General features: G+C 43.3%; 1 long non-coding RNA gene across 8 annotated transcripts in view; it reads left to right on the top strand.

The window, feature by feature from the left end:
• The window catches only part of LOC103058761 (uncharacterized), a 145,137-nt gene that overhangs the window by 119,439 nt on the left and 3,722 nt on the right, over nucleotides 1-21,976 (top strand). The gene's annotated exons all lie outside the window — the stretch shown is intronic.

The following is a 21,976-nucleotide window of genomic DNA, read 5'->3' as shown; positions in this document are numbered from 1 at the left end:
TCAGAAGGTAGGATTAGATTTTGTGTTTTAATTGTTTCCTTAGTTTATACATTTTGAGGTCGCATTGCTACATGTAATCTTAAAAGCTATTGGACTGTAATTAGACAACATTAAGTTAAGGAAGACTTGATTATGCACAGGACGAGCACACAAATAAGAAGATACGTGTTTTCTGTTATTCAAGATCTTCCATTCATTTCCAGACCTCTTCAGAAGATCATGATAAAAAAGACTTTAAGTCCCTGAAAAGTAAATGACAGTCGGAATAAACAGAGTCAGGATAAATGGTACAGTGGGACAGGTCCTCAGTTTAAGAACAAGTTCTGTTCCCAAGGTCTGTCCTTAAGTAGAATTTGTATGTAAGCTGGAACAGTATAATTGTATAATACTGTACAGTAGTACTGTGTAATGAACTCAAACGGTTGTGTATTTAACTCGAATTTTGCTGCGATAGGCTCTGTTCTTATCTAGGGGTTGTCTGTAACCCATAACCCGGGGACCAACTGTACATGTTTCAAAAAAGATTCAGAAGAGATGGTTTTGAATGCACTACAGCTCATTAAAGCAGCTGCCTCTTTTCCCAGGGTTGTGCATGATCTTGGGAAAAAAGTGGCTGCTTTAAGATATTGCAGAGAGAAGCTACGAGCATGCTTCCAAAGTACCTTTTGTAGATAAAGCCTGAAATGTCGCATATCCCACGTGTTCCAACAATGGGAAGCCTTGATTAAAAAAAGGTCTCTGGTCACCTAGGTTGTGTAGATACCTACAATCCCTATTTCAGATCTTCAATTCAATACACAACAATCTTTGCAAGGAGCAATGTACCTGAAGATTGCCAGTTTTATTAAATCATACGTATTAAGCCATGTGCAAGCAAATATTTGGATGAGGCTTATGAGGCAAACTCAAAGAAAAACTCTGTTTTAAAAAAAGTTTATTTGAGTTATAGCCTGGCCTGTAATGTTGAGACTGCAGAAATGAAGTCCTGTTGAAAGCAACGGACTGGAATTTAACCGTAGACATAAAGTTCTATCCAGACATCGTCCTTTGCACAAAACACTACTACACAGATTCCTGAATGTGTGAAAGACCATAACGATCAAGGTCTCTCTGACGTGTGGGGAGAAGAATCATGTGACTTAGTATCTCTGGGTGGCATGCCTCCATGGCTTTCCTTATGTTATGGCAGATGAGAAAGATGCATATTCATTCCTCCACAATAGAAAGACTGTTGTTAGCTAGATAAGTGTCTTAACTCAGTCTACAGTTCTCTGTATACGCCCTGTCTCCTCCGTCAACCCACAGATACTGCTGCTTATCTACTGCTTTATAGTAGCATTTGTATTTATAGGGTTAGTTGCAACAGATATGCAAGGAAGCTCCATCATGATCTGGGGGGTGGGGTTGTCTCGATAGTCTGGAAGGTCATTCCTATGAGCTATGAAGGACATCTCTACCTTATTCTGTGCTGCTGCTGATGGAGTCCTGTTCCAAACACTTAGAGAAAGAAGGAACACTCAAGCTTACCTACTGATGGAAGGTGGGCATCCTTGTCCATTAATTCTAACAAGAAATATTGGGGGCCCTCCACCAAACTGTTGCGGAGTCTTTTTCCTAAGTGGGCTAGGAGTTTAGATGCACCGCCCCACTTTTGGTCTTCCTTTTCATTTGCTTCCATCATCTGATCACCAAATCCTTAACGTGTGCAGAGAGAGATACAAGTGTGGGAAAGGCACTTGGAAGCCAGTTCACAGATGAGAGAAGAAAGTGGAAGGAAGTCAAGGTGGGGAAGAAAAAGAATTGAGACCCTGAACTGTAGGACTGTAAGTGGATGCCTCAATCTCAGTGTTGACCAACAGATGATCAATCAAAGCTCGTAGGCCTTCTGTTTGATTGCTTTTCTAAGCACGTCTTTTGACAGTCATTTTTTAAACCTTAGAGTAACATTCAGCCATGAGCATTATCTCAAGGCTACTGAGGTATGGGAAGACCAGACTAACTTAAGAAGAACCTAGTAAATCCAGAGCTTGGGTAAGATTTGAACTGGGGATTTGCCAGACCAACGCTTTTTCCTATTGTGTTATGCTCACTTTCCTGCAAAGGGTTGACTCCCTGCTATGATGGCAATTGAGGGATGGGAGACAAGATGACAGTGGGAAAAAGACCAGAAAGTTTGTTGGGTGGACAGGACAGGAGGCTGCATGCAAAAAGCAGGCTAGAAGAAGAGAAGTGATTCATTTATTTATGTTGACACTCCACCCTACATTGAATTTCTGAAGGTGCTGACCAGAGTATTACCTTATAAGCAAAAATGGCTAGGAAGCAAATGTGAGAAGAAGAGTGAAGGAATAATATTTATATATTATCTGAGGAAACACACCATGGTTTCTAGCTTCGGCATGGTTTAGGGCAAAATCAAACCAGAAGAAAGATGAAGGTAATGCAACATGTGTCAGATGGATTTACTATACTGTACTTTTAATTGTCTGTGTGTCTGACATTTCTATCTCACCTTCCCTGCAATGCACTCAGTTCTCTGATGAGTTTGCTCTACAAAGTCAGGCAGGGGTTTTGGTGTGCTCTACATCAAAGATGAATCTTCACAGACTAGCCTATTTTATGTAATGACGATGATGATGGTTGTGTTAGCTTATGCCAAACTCACAACTAGCCTTGAGGGTTCACCTCAGTAGAGACCAAAAATAAGCAAGGGAATTTGGGTCTACGTGCAACTCTTTGAGTGAGGTGTTCCTTTATCAAAGACCTAAACCAAGACTGAACTGAATCAGGCTTACCTACACAACTTTTTCTGTAGGTATTTGCAGGATGTTGATTAAAGTATTTGCAGGATGTTGATGAAAAGAAGATTGAAGTTGGAACAGATTTTCCTCTTGTCCTGTTGTTGGTCATCTACAGCTTCCTGACTAGCCTGGACCCTCCTTCTGATTAATATTTCTCAACAGGAGACAGTTGGGCCTAGCGGCATCCAGAGAGGAGATCAAAACAGTCAAGATGGCCACTGTTCAACTGAAACCCTGCCCTGTTTTTACATGCATGTCTCTGATTAGGCATGTACATAAAAATTCACAGCATTGAACCTAGGAAGTTTTAGAGCAAAACATGGCAGTACATCTCTACTGTGTATAAAATCTTTTTTTTCCAGTAATCTAGTCTCAGAACTTGATCACTTTGGACTCATTCTCACAGAGCTGGTTGATGCTGGCAGAGCTTTTGTACAAGTGTGCCTCCCCGTTTTCCATTGCACGCTTCCACTTCTGGTTCGGCTTGTGAATAGAGAACTACCTTGAATCTTATTAATTCTATGGGCCACTTTCACATGGAGATTGGCTTTTATTTAGGGGATCTGCCTTTATTCTTGGCTCTGTTGTCAGTAAGGTTTACTGAGCGAAAACAGAGGAGGTATTATGGGAAGAAATCTAATCAATGCTACAAAGAAAGACCATCCTCGAGTATTCTTCATGGCTGGGTGCCAGATTGGAGGTCACTGTGAGGTTATCCTGTCTGACTTTCAGAAAAAGCCCACCCGAGTTCTGATGGCGGGGGGGAGAGAAAAGGGTCTTGGCAGTTGCATCCATGTTGTAACAAAAGCCTTGTTCAAATACGTTCCTGGTATACACGCACCTGTTATACACGCGCATATGCACATACACCTGCTCCACCAGTGAAGCTGTGTTTCCTATTTTAAACACTTTGCATGTCTGTCTGCGTTCCCTTCCCTCAGCAGTTGCTGAGAACTGGGTGTTTTGCACCTAGAGGAACTCAATAAGGAGGCAGCCAGCAGATGTCCCAAGCGGTGATTTTCATGTTGGCTCCTTTGAAGACTTCACTGACTGATCCAGATGTTGCTCTGCAAAGAGAAACCGCATGGATTAAGTATGATTTTTCTTGGAAACCCCTTTATCAGGTGGCCCTGTGGGAAATGGCACAGACTAAAACAGGTATGTGGCAAGTCATTGAACGTAGGTTGGACCGTGGCCTACTTCATTCTCTTCTTCCCACAGTTTCAAATATTGGTCAGAGGTTGCAGGCGTGTGTAAAAAAAGGATGGTTCATAACTGTACCTAAGTCCCTCTCTACACTGGTATTTTAAAGGACAAGCTTTATGCCAGAGCCGAATGAGGAATGGAGAGTTGTTTCAGTTGTTACCTAGGAGCTCTGGTGGACCTTAGTTAGCCAGCAAGATGATCTATTTCTCTCTAGGACGAGAGTAATCTCATTTCATAATCAACCTGATCCCAAACAAACTTTAATTTTACAATACTGAAATCTCTCACCATCAAGTAAAGCCACAGTGAAGCTGTCTGCAAACATATCTCTACATGTTTTAGATAAAAGAATCTCAAGTTAATGGAGATTAGATTTAACCTTCAAAATGCTTGAAAATTTAATGGAGTTTTGATTGGGGGAAAAAAAATTCTCCAACGCAGGGAAGCCCAATATCTTTTTCTTAAAGAGGAAAATTTGAGAAGGTTTTCTCTCCGATTCTCATTCGGCTCCGGTTTAAAGCTTGTCCTTTAAAATACCAGCGTAGAGAGGGATTTAGGTACAGTTATGAACCATCCATTTTTTATACACCCCTGAAAAAGAGCTCTGAGCTTGGAAGGAACAAGGTTGTGGGATGGAAACTCCCACCGCTGCACCAGGAATCCAGAGATACTTACTTTATTTATTTGTTTGTTAGGATATTTACTTAGTTCTCAGTCAGGGCGGCAGTCATTTACCTCCTGGACCTTTCGTAAGGGCAGTTGCCTTTTTTTCTGGACCTTGCCACTATTTCTCATTTAGAAGAAGGTTGCGTTTAGACAGTAGAAGATCTCCTGCATTCCACTTTCACCCCTTCTCCAAAATTCCAAATACAGCACCGCCTCTTCGTCAACACCATGCACTGAGTTGTTGCTTGCATTAAATTCAGTTGTTTTCACTTGCTGAATCCCGTTCCACTTTTAGCCTCCATCTCTACTAGCTCTGAAGAGTGGTGAACCCTCGGCCCAGGGCTCTCAGGCTTCCAGATGACGCAGATCCAGTCAGCTTCCTGCGGCTGATGGGCTTCCAAGATCCTCTGAACGTGCCGTCTCTCAGGTTTCCTCTGAGCCAAACCCATCAAGAATCGTTTCTCACAATGATGGGACCGTTTTTTCGATTGACCACCCAACAGATCAATTGAGGACAAAGCAACCCTTAGTCTGGTCAGGGAGTGGCGGATAAGCAAGGATGCAACAGTTTGACGTTCTCAAGGAGAGTTCATTTGGAGAACATGCATGCCCATTAAATCCCAGATAGGTTTAGATTTCAGGTAACACCAAACTTTTCATTTTTGTTTCATCATACCCATCCGTTTTTACCCAGCATTTTTGTTGTTGAGTAGGACTGCAGGATTAGATGATGATGTCTTAGTTTTTCCTGTTATGCTACTGTATTTTTTTTCCACATGGAGAAGACAGCCCGGGGTTCATCCAAGAAGCAACTGAGTTTTAGCAAAGGCTTATTCCCAGATAGCATGACAGCCCCCACAAAAGGAATTCTGGGAATTTTCACCCAGATATTCTGGATACGTGTGATCTGTGCTCCTAATCATCTACAGCTCTCCTTGTCCTTCTGAAAACTGTCATTTAGGATGGCTAAAATAATTATATTCAGAAACTAGAAAAGACCAGAAGGAAAGAAAAAAATGAAAAAATTCAAAAACAACAGATGCAAAGCTGTGAAAGCCCTCCAAAGTAAAGCATTGCTTTACTTCTCCAAAGTCCTCTTTTTGAATCAGGTTTTGAAAGTTTTAGGGATCGTTGATTTGCCCGCTGTAGGATCAGATTACAATCCTTGCCCTGACTGACAAGGTGCATCCTCAAAGGAAGCTGTGTGACACCCATAAAAACGGGTAGTGCTTTGATCACATTGTCATGGTCCCCATCTTGACTTTTTTGACCACGCTCTGAGGACACCCCTGTAGTGGGTCTTAAGCTTGCAATCGCTTTTCCTATGGGGAAAAGCTCCTATTTCCCGGAATCACACTCTCTTCCACAACAGTCGCATTTATTTCTAGCTTCTCTCTCAACACACAGCTTGGATGGATCAATGGTTTGATGTGCGCAGTTGAGTAGGCTGTGTTGAGTTTCAAAGAAGGAGGAAGGAGGCCGATGGCCTAATCTGATGGTTTTGGTTTCTCTTGAAGTTTGCTGCATGCTCTTCCTGGTTAGAGAGAGAGAGATTTAGTATTAGCCTAACTTAAACTGGTCATAACTTAAAAATAGGTAATACACATAGACACAGAGTATTTTTGCTGTGATTGTTTTTGGGTTAGAGTTTCTGGTTGCTCCTTGTCAACCGCCTAGAGTGTTGTTGTTTGGGGCGTATATAAATAGTGTAAAATAAATTATAAGAAAATAAAAATGATTTTGACTTCCCTCCAAATGTATCATGTTTCATCAGAGGAGGACCTTCTGAATTCAAATTGAATAGTCCCTGAAATATTTGGGAAACAAACTTGAAAGAAAGGCTTTGCAAAGTTCAGTCTCCAAAGGTTTAACTCAGTGTTTCTCAACCTTGGCAACTTTAAGATGTGTGGACTTCAACTCAATGGCTGGCTGGGGAATTCTGGGAGTTGAAGTCCACACATCTTAAAGTTGCCAAGGTTGAGAAACACTGGTTTAGCTTGTAAGACTCTTTCAATGGAAACAGGGATTGTACAATATTGTTAGTGGGATAGAAAAAAAATTATCTCCCTGGTGCACCGGACAATTAAATACTCATTTAAAACTCTATAGGACAATCCTCATTCATTCAAATGTCATTTTAGGCTTAGAGCAAACAAATGCATAAAAAGTAAATCTATCAGCTCCTCACAGCACGAATCGGGGAAAAACTGCAGAACGGTGTCGGGTAATTACAAAGAGGGTTTTTTCCACGATCTCTTTACTCACACCATCAGCCTGTAGGTTGATTTATTCTGCAAGCCTAAAAGAATTGTAGTGATTTCCATTAATCCTAAACGTTATCTGTTGATATCTTTCTGATGGGCAGTATTAATGAAGAGCTGGTAGCTGGGGAACTTGGATTTAAAAATTAATTAGGGACTATGCTGTACCTATCATATTCTAGAGATTTTAGCAAAAGGGAATGGTATGTTGCAGACATAAAGTTGGGTGAATATACAGAATTGGTTTCAGTCCGCTGGTTCCAAAGCACTTAGAAATTTCCACCAAATTCCTGTCCTTATTTGTAAGGTAGTAGAAGACCGGGGGTCCTCATGGGGGATCAAAAAAGATGTCATCCATGAAGTTTTGGTCAAAGAGCATAGCGGAGAGATGGTTAGAATGAGAGTTAAACTTGGTTTTTGGGTATCTGGGAGGGGATATGGGGGGTTGTAGTTTCACAAAATGGAGAGAGCCCCAAATCTCATCACCTATTGAAGACATGACCTACTGAAAGTAAGCTCTTAGACTTAGCTCCTGTGTTACGTTACAAAGAGTTTGAGGCTTGTATGTATCCAAGACTCCTAGAAAGTATGGCGTGCCATTGCTTCTGCAGCCTACCCTCTAGGACAGTTAAAGATGTAGGAAAAAATTACCCTAATTCTCCATTGAAAAGTGAACAGCAAATTTTCACGTCAGGAGGAGATCACACTCTACACTCTTTTTTAATCTCTGGTGACATGAATCGTTCAAAATTGGGCTTACTACAACCTGAAATATGCTATTCTGTGTTTTTCTCTAGTCTCATTGCAAAACTTTGCCTGTATGTACATGTGTATTAAATATGTATGATAGTGAATAACTGGAAGGTGAAATGAGTTGGTACCACAACTCTTCGGGGAACATCTTGTGCTGAGAACCCAGACTTGTTGGGCTTCCCATGAAGGAGATCTTACTGTTTCCGTAACTCCATAGAAAACGGTATCTGTCTGTCAATCCATAATGAAGATGTACTGTCTTTGAAGACTGTCCCGTCGGAGGAGGATAACAACGATAACACAACAACGACGCCTTCCGTTAGCATTTGGACAGCTCCCTTCTTCTTTAATTTAAGAATTAATTTAGCTTTGGAAGTTCTTTTGCGCTGCGCTGCACATCTTGAAATTCGGAATAAATCTTGGTTGCAGCACGACACATCTGAGGGGAGAGACAGGTTGGAGAATCTACCAGTCAAAGTCCTAGAAGGGGAAAAGACTATATTGAAACAGGTGAGAGGAAAGAGGAAAATGCAGGAAAACTAGGAGTGTGTTTTTTAAGATTGGATGGATGGATGGATGGATGGATGGATGGATGGATGGATGGATGGATGGATGGATAGATAGATAGATAGATAGATAGATAGATAGATAGATAGATAGATAGATAGAAGAGAGAGAGATTGTTTAATAACCCTGCATTTTGGACATTTCTGATAGCTCTGAAAGAGAGATTTCTACTAGAAACACCAAGCTTCACCCCCATTTTCAGAAAGTTGAGGAAACGATGCTTGGAGTGTTGAAGAAACCAAAGAAAATGGGAGTCATGGAGACCACGTTCTCTGAAGAAAGGCTGAAGGATTCAGCCTGTTTAGTACCTAGATGCTGGAACAACCAAACTTTGGGAGAATTTGCTGCTTAGCCTGGCAAGATAGTGGGATCGACCCCCTCCAAAGACGTAGCAGCAACATTGCTTGCCATTTTAATGCAGCCTTAGTCTGAGTTCCATTTTTTCCTCTGCCAGGGCCCACCATTTTCCAAATGTTGTGATCCACTTTGCAGCTTGGTGTGTGTACGTTCGCAGAATGTGCACAGAAAACACATAAAGAGAAATGTACACAAAAATGCTTAGATTAAGAGAACACGTGGATGGGAAGGAGCACAAAAAGCCCCATTCTGGAAAAATTGCTTCTGCCATATGTAAATTATGGTACCTATTACTAAAAAGTGTATTTGAAAAGACACATGCACCAAAGACGTGTTGTGTGCAGACTTTAAAACAGTTTGCAGACTGATGAAAAAGACTATGGGAGGAAGCAAAGTTCAGGTTGGAATAATAACGGAGCAAAATGACCTTCCCAAATTTTCTCATCTTTATAAGGGGGGTTGATTTGTTTGCTAGAGGTTCTGTAAGCAAATGTGCCTTGGGAGCTGATCTGGAACCCTGAGCATCTTCTGCTTGGGTGGGATGGCCTGGATGGTGGCCACCATCTTGTCTTTTTTGACCCCTCTGCAGACACTCCTTATTCTATGTGACTTTACATGATTGTGGTAAAGACTGCAAGATATATAGGAGATGAAGTACTCATGAATATTCAATATTCATCTTGACTTCTTTGACCACACCCTGTGGACACCCCTGACTTGTGATGTTTACAGTAAGATTTGTGATATGCAAATCTGGGCAAACTCCCACATTATGAATCAATAATGTGGCTGGGGAATTCTGGGAGTTGAAGTCCACATGCCTTAAAGTTGCCAAGTTTGAGAAACCCTGGACTAGATGATCTGGTGATCTCTTCCATCTCCACCCTTCTATGATTCTACCAAGCTGTGGAAGGGGGCTTTACCCATCAATTTGCCAAGATAGCTAGATCGTGATTATCTTCCCTATTGGATCTTAGATATCAACATTATTCTACTATTTCCAGAAAAACAAATTCAGGGCAGGAGATGTTAGAAGCTTACAGATTATGTTTGCTTTCTGCAGACCAGGCTGGCATTACAGTACGTCGAATCTGTGATTCGACGTACTGTAATCAGTAACCAAGAACTGAGAATCTTAACTAATATCGACTGAATTCCTGAAATAATTGAAGCAGAAATGAAATCTGTGCACTCATGATGTTGGTTGGGTAATGAAACGTCTGCAAGAAAGCAACCAAGCTCAGAGGACCCCAGGGACTCCCCAGAGCTACAGATATTCTCTTCTACTGGAATTTCTTTTCTGAATATTGTTTCTCTTATTTTGCGTAGCTGGAAATATGAATAATAAACAGCACTCTGGAATATTCATTAGTACTTCATCTCCTTTATATCTTGCAGTCTTTACCACAATCATGTAAAGTCACATAGAATAAGGAGTGTCTGCAGAGGGGTCAAAAAAGTCAAGACGGTGGCCACCTGCACTATCAAAGCCCTACCCCTTTTTCACATGCTTTGCAGAAGCCATGCAGGTAAAAAACGCAGCTTCGGTCACAGTTGTGACCAGCATCTTGACCTGTTTTGACCCCCTCTGCAGACACTCCTGCTCAGTTTTATTAACCTGGTAAGGCTAAAGCAAGGGAAAAACGAGATTTTTAGCAAGGGACTTTCAGACAGAGATGTGTGTTTTGAGTCTCTTTGCAACAGCACATTCAAACGAAAAGTGAAGATCTCTGCCCTCTAACTCAAGAAGAGAAACCTACTTCCATTTTATTTAACAAGAGGTCTTGAACTCTCCAGTGAAGGACCAAACATGATCTGCCCTCGTTTAGTGTGATGAGTCATTCCGATTTTTTAAACCTTTGTTCAGATGTCCAGGAAGCGACTGGCTGGGTTGATTAATTAGAACTTTGATTAATGGTGCAAGAGAATGTGCTGAATTTTGGATAGAAAATCTCCAGAGCATCTTTCCTGGATGGAGTTTCTGTTATCTAGGAACAATAATTAGTGTTTTATATAGTGCGGTCCAGATCACCAAAATGCAAGGTTGCAAACATCTCAGCAGAAGAATCTTGAACGATCACACGGATCGGAGCTTTGATTGCCATGTCTCAGAGGGAATAGCCATTTGCTGAAGTTTTCCTTTAGAACAGTGTTGTCCAAACTTGGCCACTTTAAGATGAGTGGACTTCAACTCCCAGAATTCCCCAGCCAGCATCCCAATTCTGGGAGTTGAAGTCCACTCATCTTAAAGTGGCCAAGTTTGGGCAACACTGCTTTAGAAAGAGTTTAACTCTGAGGCGCAATATCATAGCAGAATTGTTTTAAAAATTATTTTTATTGGGCCTCATACGAATACTGCTGCTGTATAAATCTTATTTACTGTTGTTTCCAAAGAACATCGCTTCATGCGAGGCCAGAAAAATGCACATTGTCTCAAACCAAAAGTCATTCGCTGGCATGTGAGATCAATTTTGAGCATCATAAATTTTCAGAAGCGGAAGTTTGCTCAATGCATTTCTTTGCGCATCCACCAAAGGGTTGGGCCTTTGCAAAGCTTACAAACTCCTATCCACCAAAGGTGTCGGAGGGGGTCAAAAACATGGAAGATGACAGCCACAGCAGTGTGATTGTAGCCCCAACTGTTTTTTTACATGCATCAACCCAAGAAAAGGGGTGAGGCTTCATTTGGGGCCCCACCCTGCTTCTATCCAACTCTTCTTTCCAAAAATTGGGCTTCTGTGGTGTCTGTACAAGCTCCTCATGTGCAATGATATTTTGCGTTAGACTTGTCACTTCTTTATTTGACAAGCTGTATTGTCATTTGACAAAAAGGCACCAATTCTATTTGCAGCAACAGAAACCGTTTTTCCCTGAAAGGAACGTTCCTGGCGTGTCAGATGCTCCCTGATGTCTGCAGCGAAGCAAAAAGGCCTCGTAAAGTTTTTTGGATGAAGGTTCTTCAGAGAGTGGGAGGGTGTCGCACGTCGGTGTTTTCCTTTTTCTCCTCGGACATCGTTTCTTCCTCCTCCGGAGGCGAACAAGATGCAGCTTTGATCATTGTGGTTGGCTTCAGCAAATAGGTATTAACTATTGGAAATACCAGGTTGGTGTGGCACGGGGCTGCGTTTGCATGCATCACCAGGTTGTCTGCAAAACAGAAAGAGAGGGCAAGTGTCCACACGCGTGTGGTAATTATTGCCCTGCTCGTGCTCTGAGGAGTCAGCAGCATCTGAGAAGGCAGGGAGATGCTGGAGCGAAGATAGGGAGAAACGCTGAAGCAGAAGCTCGCCCACTCCACTCCGTCACCACCAGCCCTGCGTAGGGGGTGCAGCGTTGGAGAGCTGGGCTTTGCAACTCCATCTTGGCTCTTTCAGCCATCCAGCAAGGCCAAGAAGATGCTGGGAGGGGAGGATGGGAGCAGGAGGCCTCCCTTCCTAGGTTTCAAACCACTTCAAAGCCTGATAAATTGTAGACTCTAATTCATCCCACCAGGTGAGCTCCTCTCCATCCATGGTGAGATCTGTGCTTGCAGGGGCTCTATCTGAAGTGTTTGAAGGTGTTCCTGCGCCTTGCCTACATCGCCTTCCCCATCACGGAAAACTGGTTAAGTTTTGGCTCTGTCTCAGTGCCAGTGCCCAGCCCACAAAGATGGGGGAGAAGATCCCTCAACATTTTTCTTTGTTAGATCGCTCAATCTTTGCACCCAAACTTGGGTATCATCTGGAATCAAATTTGACTGGAAAACTGGTTGAATGATTGCCTTACCTTTCCTAAACGCAGCGAACTTAGGAAGATTTGTGAGCGGAAGGAGCTAATTTTATGGTAGAACACTTGCAAGCCCTGGCATCCGTGGGGAGCACGTGATGTCACAGGTATCATGACATCCTCATACAAATGACGGGAATTATCGACATCGTAACAGAAGTGGCACCGTCATGACTTCTACCAGAAGGCATTTCTCCCTCAAAACTCCCACTCGGCTGAGTTAAATAAGAATCAAGCTTGAGGTGCTACAGAAGCAGTTCGGTCCAAGCCTTGGATGAAGGAGCTCAGCGCTCGTATCCTGCACGGGGTGGAGAAGAAGAAAAGAAGTTGCATTTGCACCTCCTGTTCACAATGTGGTGTTCGGCCACACAGTTACAGCCAGGGAGGAGCCTTTTTGATAGAGCATTATATCCACTATTCCTTGACGTGGGCTGGTGTCGTGGGGTGTGAAGGAAAGGATAAGTTTGAACAAATTCAACGCCTCCACGGCTTTTTTGCTGACCAAGCGCTAATCTTCCTCCTTTGTTTGGGAGACGGGGATGCGCCACCTAGTGTCCGTCCAGGTATCGCCTCAACCTACATCTTGTCTTAATTTTATTAGAGAAAGCGATTCTGGGTCGGAAACGTTTCTTCGCAACGGCCTGCAAAAGTTGTGGAGTTGCTCAGCCGCTCCGTCGGGAAATCCCAACTCTGAGCCTTACGTGGCCTGTGGAATTACTCCTTAAAAAAGCAAATTCCCTGAGTTGTTTGTCTCCTACTAGTATTGCATTAAAAACCCACCTTATTGGTTGCTAAGGTAGGTAAGTGCTGGAGAAACTTAATATAAAACAATTAAATTAAATTAAAAAAACAATGTAAGTAATATTTTTCTATTACGATATGCCTTCTCGGGCCAACAAAGAAGTCCAGTAAATCTCAAGGCCAAATTAATGCCAATTCTTCTCTTGGTGAGCTGCAGATAGCAGCATTTAGCCAACCTTGGCTAATCTTGGAAGATAAGTAGAATCAGCCCTAGTCTGTTCTTGCGTGGGAGACCGCTAAGAAGCCCCTGTGCTGTAGGGCAGACCCCCAGAAGGAGGCAGGGCCAACCCACTTCCATAACGCCGCCAGGAAAACACGCGTTGGCACCAAGCGTGCAGCTGAGTTAGGGACCTTAAAGGTGATTGATGTTGCCAAACAGGGTAAAGGACAAGCAAAAACTAGCTTGTATTTCCAACATGGCTAGATCTCCTGGAAATCGTAAGCCTCAGCAATAAATATAGCAGCTATTAGGTCTTTGCACACACATAAACCCTTGACGGGCAAAGCGGTTGAACTTTTATGCTGTATTGGGGTGGGTGGGCATTTATTTATTTATTTATTTATATGACAGCAACTGTGTGTGTGCGCGTCCACGTGTGCTTTGGATGGATGGATGGATGGACGGACGGACGGACGGACAGACGGACAGACGTAACCTATCGTGAGAACCCTGCAGTTTGATCACATTTCCTTGAAAATTGGAACCGTAGATCATAACGTATACATTCCTCAAATAGTTTGCATACACGCATCACGCTAACCAATGATTTGCTTTACACAACACAACAAGCCCTAAATCATAATTTATCAATCATGACATATGGGCTCGCCCAACATATTACAACTGACCGCTGAGTGCAAGGTGAATTGAGGTATTTCTGGTTTGTTGTCCTTTGCCTTGGAGAAAGAGATTTTGAAGCCTCCCCCAGAGCTTGGGGATATGATATGAATGGCTTCAGGAATCGCTTTAAATAGTAGTAATTTTTCTTCTTCTCATGATTTGATGGGTTGGTTTATTGTTCTGTCTCTTTTGAAAAAGAGGAAAATTCAGGGGGATTGCCAGCTACTAAAAGAATGACAGGCAGTCCTCGAGTTAAGAACGTCCGACTTACGGACAACTCATACTTACGAATGGACTGCCATAAAGCCTATTATATTAAAAATTTGAGTTAAATACAATGGTTCGTAATTCACTACTTTGTGAAGCTCATGAAAACATTGCACGGTTCATCGGCTCGAAGAAGGAGAGCGCTGTCCGCCATTTTAAGTCGGATCACGTTGCTGTTAACACTGTCTTGAGTGTGTAACTTTGTACTTGGCTTATATTTTTCTCTTATTTACCCTTGTAAACATGCCTCTGAAGCATAAATCCAGTGCCAGTGCTGGTGATGCATCAAAGAAAAAGAAAACAATCATGGCTGAAAATAAAGTGGACATAATAAAGCGATCCGAAGGAGGTGACACGCCGTTGGTCAGTGGGAAAGTGTTGTCGACAGTCGGTCAACGATCGGAGCAATTTCAAAGGATAAAGTGACCAGTGAAGACCTTATGGAACTACAGCAGCAGATGGTAGCGTTTGAGGAAGAAGACTGGGGCCTAAAAACCCCAGAATCGAAAATGTTTCTCACGAAAGAGTCAGCTGAAGTCTTTCGTCTCATTGAAGCAGGGATGGCAGAGTTAGAGGAGCAAGATCCTAGTGCAGAGAGGTTCACCAGAGTTTACCGTACAGTTACTGAGGGCCTCATCTGCTGCAGGGCCATCGGTGACGAGAAATAAGTAAGAACCGTATGTACCTGTTCCGACTTACCTACAAATTTGACTTAAGGACAGGCTTAGGAACGGATCTCAGTTGTAACCCGGGGACTGCCTGTCATGTAACGTCTCAGTTAAAAACAAACCACCCAGATGGTTTGAATGTAATTTTTTAAGAATTAAAAAGTTATCTGAGAAGGCTGATTGAAAAGAAAAAAAATTGGTGTGCTAAATCGTGAAGATGAGGTGCTGAACACTGGAGGTGTTGTTTCAGAAGGAATCCCACAAGGAAAAGATGGGCTGCTCTGAGGCAGCAGGAAGCTGAGATGGGGAAGAAGCTGCCTTTTACTCCAGCTGCTCCTGAGCAAGTTGAGGGTGGTTTTTGCAGGCACATCAGGACCTGGACAAACTGCTGTGTGCAGAGTTCTTGCCCTGATCCAGCATCATAGCTGTGTGAGTATAATCCTAGCCAGCAAATCATTGGAGTTCCAGATTGAAGAGTAGTGACACACTCCCCCCCCCCCCAATCTACTGGGATCAGACATGTCACAACAAACTGGCCAGGGTTTGAGATTCACAGCCCTAACTGGATCAGGGCAACTAAATTTAAAAAGCAAGTAGGAAGTTGAGTGTCTCAGCAGGTGCCAATACCTGGGCAGTGTTGCCTTGGCTCAGAAGTTCATCAGGGTTTGATCTTGCTAGCATTTGGATGAGAGACCACCAGGAATTCCTGAGCTATAGAGCCCCCCAAACAAAACAAAAAATCCCAGAGGAAGACTGTGGTAAGCCATTTCCAAGAAAACGGCACGAACGCATTCATGAAATCACCTGGATTCAAGCCCAGCTTGACTTTTAGGATATTGTGTGGGATCAGCTGAAGAAAAAAATGTCAGAAAGAGGCTTTTATTCTCCAGTTTCCTGTCCTTTCTTTTGCCAGTTGTGGTAACAGCTTTCTTGTTGCTTTCGTTGGTGTCAAATTAGAGTTCTTGCAGCAAAGCCTCATGAATAATTGACTTGGAGAATAGCGTGCTGCGGGACGCCACGGCAGCAGCTCTCTGCTCTTTCTTGACGTCTTGAAGACATCCTTGCACTCCGTTAATGAAGGTTGCGCTACCCAAAAGCTTTGTTCCAGGAGTTAAATGCACAGAAACACCCACATTGCAGTAAATCCATCGAGCAGCACAGTCTCCTGAGAGTCACGGGTCCCCATTCTAAAAAATGCACTTATTTTTCATCCGCGCTTTGCAGAGCTGAGCCTCTGCGTGGACAGATTTCAAGCATCTGGCATCACTCGGGCTAGGCTCTCTCTACTTGGGGCCCCTCAGGTATGGGGGTGCTAGGACCCTCATGCTGACTGGGAATCCTGGGAGTGAGGTCTCAACATGTCTGAAGACTGCCCAGTTGGGGAAGGCTGACTTCAATAGGTTGCATTTCCTCCAGAGCCCCCAAATCCATCCCTCCCTCCATCTATTCAATTTGTATGGCTGCCCATCTCAGCAAGGGCCTCGAGGCGGCGAACAGTCAGTCCATCCCAAATGTAGGCAGGAATGTTTCACCTGTTGCTAGTCGCTCTTGCACTATTTAAGAATGGTTGTTCAGTGAGAACTTGACAGGGTTGAGAAAAGAGCTGTTGGTCTGGATGAAATGGGGCTGGAGATTCACATATTTCTCTCCACTGCTTAGAAAGTTCCAGGACCCAATTAATTTGGGGCCGGCAAGCAAAAGTCAAGATGTGGTGGCACGATGTTTGCCCAAATTGTCCTCCCAGGGCGTTCTGCTGCTCAGCCTTTCCTGTCCCGCTTCCCAGCTTGCTTTGGAGCCTTAGATAGTTATTTTTCTTCCTCAACATACTTCCCTTCTCTTCCCCCACCCCTCAGTACTAGTTTCTGAGGTCAGGCCATCTGCTAGCCATCATTGCTTCCTGCTGGGATCATGGAAACTTGCCCTGGTTTGAGTTTTTGCTGCCACCACCTGGATCAGCTGCATCTCCCGTTTTCCGCTACCGTGCCAGACCCTGCCGTAAGGCCTACTGACGGTAACCCAACATTAACACATCCTCAGAAGCAAGGCCCCGTTCCAAAATACTGCTCCAGATAAGAAAGGAATCCAGTCCAGAGGAAGCCCACCCCCACCCCCAAGAACCATGGATTTTAGTTCAAGAATTACACCCGTGCTTTAACTCTCTGTGACTCATGGAAAACATGCAAAAGACGGAAAGACGGAGAACTTAAACGCTTGGGTTTGGCTGGGTGAGGTGCCGCTGACTTGGGTTTGACTCCCAGAACATATACGGATAAATGGTTTACCGCCTGACCCGTCTCCAGAAACAACCTGTAGTTCTTTGACCTCTTTGACCCTCTCATCCATTTGCTCACTTATCCATGGGATCCAGTCACATCGCATGCCAAAAGTATGAGTTTCCGCTTCCTAATCATTGCTCAGGGAAGCGGTCAGCTTGTCCTTTCTCCAGGTTCTGGTTGGTTCTTCTTGGAGTCCAAGACGCTTTGAGGCATCTTCAGACGCCATCATTCATTCGTCTGTCTTCTTTCACCTTTTTCTCGGTGTCCAGCTTTCACAGCTGTATGTTCCTATTGGAAGGAATTGCGGTCGCTATTGCCTGGATTGCAGTCTGTTTCATTCCTGTCCCATTTTCCCATCAACCGCCCTTATTTGATCGGTTGGTGAACATCTGGGAAAGGAGCAAGGAGAGAGGATCTTCAATGTGGCTGTTTCAGTGGGAGCCACATAGCGGTTGCCTGGAAGCCCACAATACCCCCAAGCGTGGGAGGAGTGACCGCAGAGCCCAGTGGTAGATGGAGATGGCTGAAGGCCAAAAGACCAGGGCCGTCTGGAGGTAGAAGCCAGTCCTGCTGGGCCCTGCCTGTCATGGCCCTATGGACCCCCTCCAGTATTTCTGATGCAAGTTCCAGGCCTTTGAATAATAATAAAAAAGTGTTTCCCCTTTTGGTTTTAATTTTTTACAGGACTCTTACTGGACGTGTGACATCAAATTATGGTTTTGTTTTCTCCATAGAACCTGTGTCCCATCTTGAAAATAAAAGCTGCCGCCTTCTTCTAATTGAAAGAGTCGGTCTTAATTAGCATTTCTGTGAAGTGGGGGGGAGGGGGGTCCCACAGGAAAAAATGGGAACAGTACAGCATTTTCTAAGACTTCTTCACAGCTGAAGAAAGCTCCTTTCTTACCTGGAGCAATATTTGAGTTTCAAGAAGAGGTCTAGTCTGGGGCTTTGCTTCTGAAAATCCGTATTTTATTTTCAAAGTCATCCTCTTCTTCTGGGGAAGATGCTTTTTGTGAAACAAATCCTATGACTTTTCCAGTGCAGTATTTATGATGAAAAGGCTCACACAGATATGTCGAAGCAGAGGACAGATGTTTACAGCGATTTCGTCTTGGTGGGATTGCTTCTCCCCATCTAGTCTCTAACCCTCTCCAGGTGACTGGGAAGGGGTCTCGCAGGATCAGTTTCACCCAGTGCTCTAGCTGTCAGAGTCTGCACACTCATTTCCCAAGTTCAGTAAATCCTCTGGATTTTCTTGGATCTCCAAGTCCCAAAGGTTAATCTAACCATGTTGAAACGCCCATTGAAAAATATAACTCCAACTCAAGCTTCTGTACAGAGACTGGGGGCCTCTTGGCTGTTGGAAATAACCAGCAAACACAACGGAAATCTGAAGCTTCTCCAGAGATAGTGGGACAATTGGTGGGAGCTGACCGTGCATGCCATTTAGCAATTCTAGCAGAACAAGGGGCAGAGTCATCTATGATCTAGATGGTTTTCTGGTGGATCTTCTTTACTGTTTTGGAAAAAGTGCAAAACGAAAGTTCTCTGAGAAGACAGAAATCTCAGACCTGCTTCACCTCGGTGGTTTTGCACATTTGAAAGGATCCCACTGTGGGGAATGGCCTTCAGCACCGTTTCATATCTCAGACCTGTTCCACCAAAATGCCACAAGGCATGCCAAACACAGGAGAGAAGGACAGCCGATAAATTCAGGGTTTGAGCTGATAAGCTGGTCTGTTTCTAGAGGTGGTTATAACTCAGTTTCAGAACCTTAGCATCTTCCTTCATTTGTACAATCCGTAGGACTGTATCCTGCCATGATCAAACTACATGTTGACATCTTAGGATGCTTTATTTTAGGGAGGTGGCGATCATCATGCTTGTCACCACCTCCTTAAAGAAGTATCTGGGGGATGAGTAATGGCAACCTCCAGATAATTCCACCTGGATGACTGAAAATCTTCATCAACTCCTTAAAGAAGCTGCATCTGTTTTCTTGGCGCACACAGTCGCTGCTTGTTCCCAGCAAAACACCCGTTTGAGTTAAGGAGCTGTCAGTGAAGTAAGACAACATGTTTTTGAGCTCACTGCCAGTCCCTCATTAACTCAGACGTGTTTTCCTGGGATCACGCAAGGACTGGGCAAATCCAAGAAAAGATCATGCTTTTTTAAGGAGGTGCAGCATGCACACCCACGCCTGCTCCAGAGTGCAACTCGTCCCTCCTTTATTAAACTGTTGGTCATCCCAACAAGATCATGAACGGTTGGTGGTGCCAAGGAAGACTTCTTAGCACCCTGGGCTGCATCATGATTGATGAAGAAGCTGTAGATAATCTGAACAGGCAAGTTCCATGCTGAAGTGAGACTGCTTTGCCAGAAGACCCTGCTGCTCATAAAGAAATCCCATTCAGCAACACGTGTAGAAAAGGTGCAGGACATTGATCACGTGGTTGGGGCTGCCATCTTGACTTTTTTGGCCCCAAGCAGAGACAGAAGCTTCTTAAGAAATTGAGTGAATTGGTCAATACAGTAACAGGTTCTGCTGCAGCCGCAGTTGATTTCTGCTCATTATTTAGATGTACTTCTAAGGAAGAGTGCCCTCACCATGCTAAACACTTCTTCAGCCTCTGTTAATTCTCACTCGTTTAGATCAGGGTTTCTCAACCTTGGCCACTTGAAGATGGGTGGACTTCAACTCCCAGAATTCCCCAGCCAGCATGAACAAGCATATTAGCATCTGGTTGTGACTCAGAGTGCTGAATTAGGTATACTCTGGCTCTGATATAGCAGGGTTCTTCTTATACTCAACCAGCCCATCGTTTATTATAGACACTGAGCAATCCAGAGTGTCTCATCTTCTTATCTTCTACATTGAGGGAGGCAACGGACCGCACATTCTTCAGTCCTGATGTCTTCCTTGCCCCTCAGTCCTGTCTTGTCCCATAACTCCTTCTTGGGAATGCTGTCTTCTCCAAGAACTCTTGATGTTCTTCCAAGAACCATTACAGTTTGAAAACTCCCAGCAAGAAATATTGACAATCATCAGCGATACTGGGATTTCTAGTTCAGCACCACCTGGAGTGTAATAAGTTGCTTTCTCCTGGGGAACCTGTTCTAGGTAATGCTGGCTGGGGAATTCTGGGAGTTTAAGTCCACCCATCTTCAGGGGGCCACCTTGATTGGTTTTGGAGAAGTCCATTCTCACCCTACCAAATACTACTTTGGCCCCATTTAATTCCCACTAACTATTTAGATTATTTCTTGATTGGCATTGAGGAAGTCCATTCTCCCTATGCCAAATACTGCTACCGACCCAGTTACTAATGTCTGATTTGTTTAGAATCTAGCTCTTCAGGATCTGACAAACAGAAAGGATGCTGGGGGTGGGCAAAATAATAATAATAATAATAATAATAATAATAATAATAATAATAATAATAATACACAAACAATATTCCGATTTCAGATCCCAACCTTGGTAGGTCCAGGTATGTGAAGACGAAATGATTGCAATTTTTAACTTTTGGGCCGCGCATTTTTGATATAATCCAGCAGAAATAAGTAGAAGTCATAACAAGAAATGCTGCTATGATATTTATTAACATGAATCCCGGTCTTTCAGAAAGAAATAGCTTCCTTTGCTGAGCATTGAAAGGGTTAGAAATGGGGTGATTGGGGAAATGAGCTAAGCTTTTTTATTGGGGAATAGGTCTTACTTTGACTGAGTAGGTGTTGTCAGATTTATTAAGCAAGATCTTAACGAGTCGAAATAATTTTTCAAGGACTTTTAAAACTGATGAGGTTTTTACCCTTGAGCAAAATGCTTCATACCAGGTGCCTTAATCATTAATATATAGTTGACAACAAAACAAATAGGATTAAAAATAAGTTTGCAGTTAATATTTACGGTGAAGGTTGGACTTTCCCGTGAAGCAATTAAATACTGGTTTTTGTAAGCCGAGAACCTGAGATAAAAAAATTCCTTTTCTCAACAGTTCTGTGAATCTCCTACTTCAATGCACATTTGCAGAATAAAACACATTATTCTGTTTATTTATTTATTTATTTAATGAATAAAACACATTAACCCTAACCCTTTATTAACACAGAATGCACATTTGCAGAATAAAACATATTAATGCAGTGTTTCTCAACCTTGACAACATTAAGAAGTGTGGACTTCAATTCCCAGAATTCCGCAGCCAGCAGGGCTGGCTGGGGAATTCTGGGAATTGAAGTCCACACTTCTTAATGTTGTCAAGGTTGAGAAACATTCCTCTAATGACTCAGTGTAATTACAGTTATTATTGTGGTGTAAGTTCTTGAGAAACTCTTGAACCGAGAGCAGGGTGTCCTCAGGGAGGGGGTCAAAAAAGTCAAGATGGCAACCATGCCTGTGCGATTAAAGCCTTCCCTTTTTTAATGCGCATTGCGCATGCACACATCAAAGGAAGGGATTTGATTGCATGGAGAGGCTCCATCTTACGTTTTTTAACTCCCCTTGAGGGCATCTCTAGCTGAGAAACTGAACGTAAAAAGAGGCTAAAATTAAGATTAACTGAGACCAGTCGATGAAAAAAATAGGCGTGAAGTTGGGAGCGAAGACATACGTAATGGAAACAGTGGCCGTTATATAGGAATCAGCTCACCGTGCCTTCCCAGTAATCTGACCTCTGATGTTCACCATAACATTTGGCATTTGGTGTTTCAAATTCACTACTCTGCGATAGAGATGGGCCCGTCG

This window comes from Python bivittatus, unplaced genomic scaffold (genome assembly GCF_059951505.1).
Source record: "Python bivittatus isolate LINGU-HERP-01145 unplaced genomic scaffold, Pbiv_v1 ctg000010_np1212, whole genome shotgun sequence".
NCBI classification, from domain to species: Eukaryota; Metazoa; Chordata; class Lepidosauria; order Squamata; family Pythonidae; genus Python; species Python bivittatus.
This window is presented reverse-complemented; position numbering and strand designations above follow the sequence as displayed.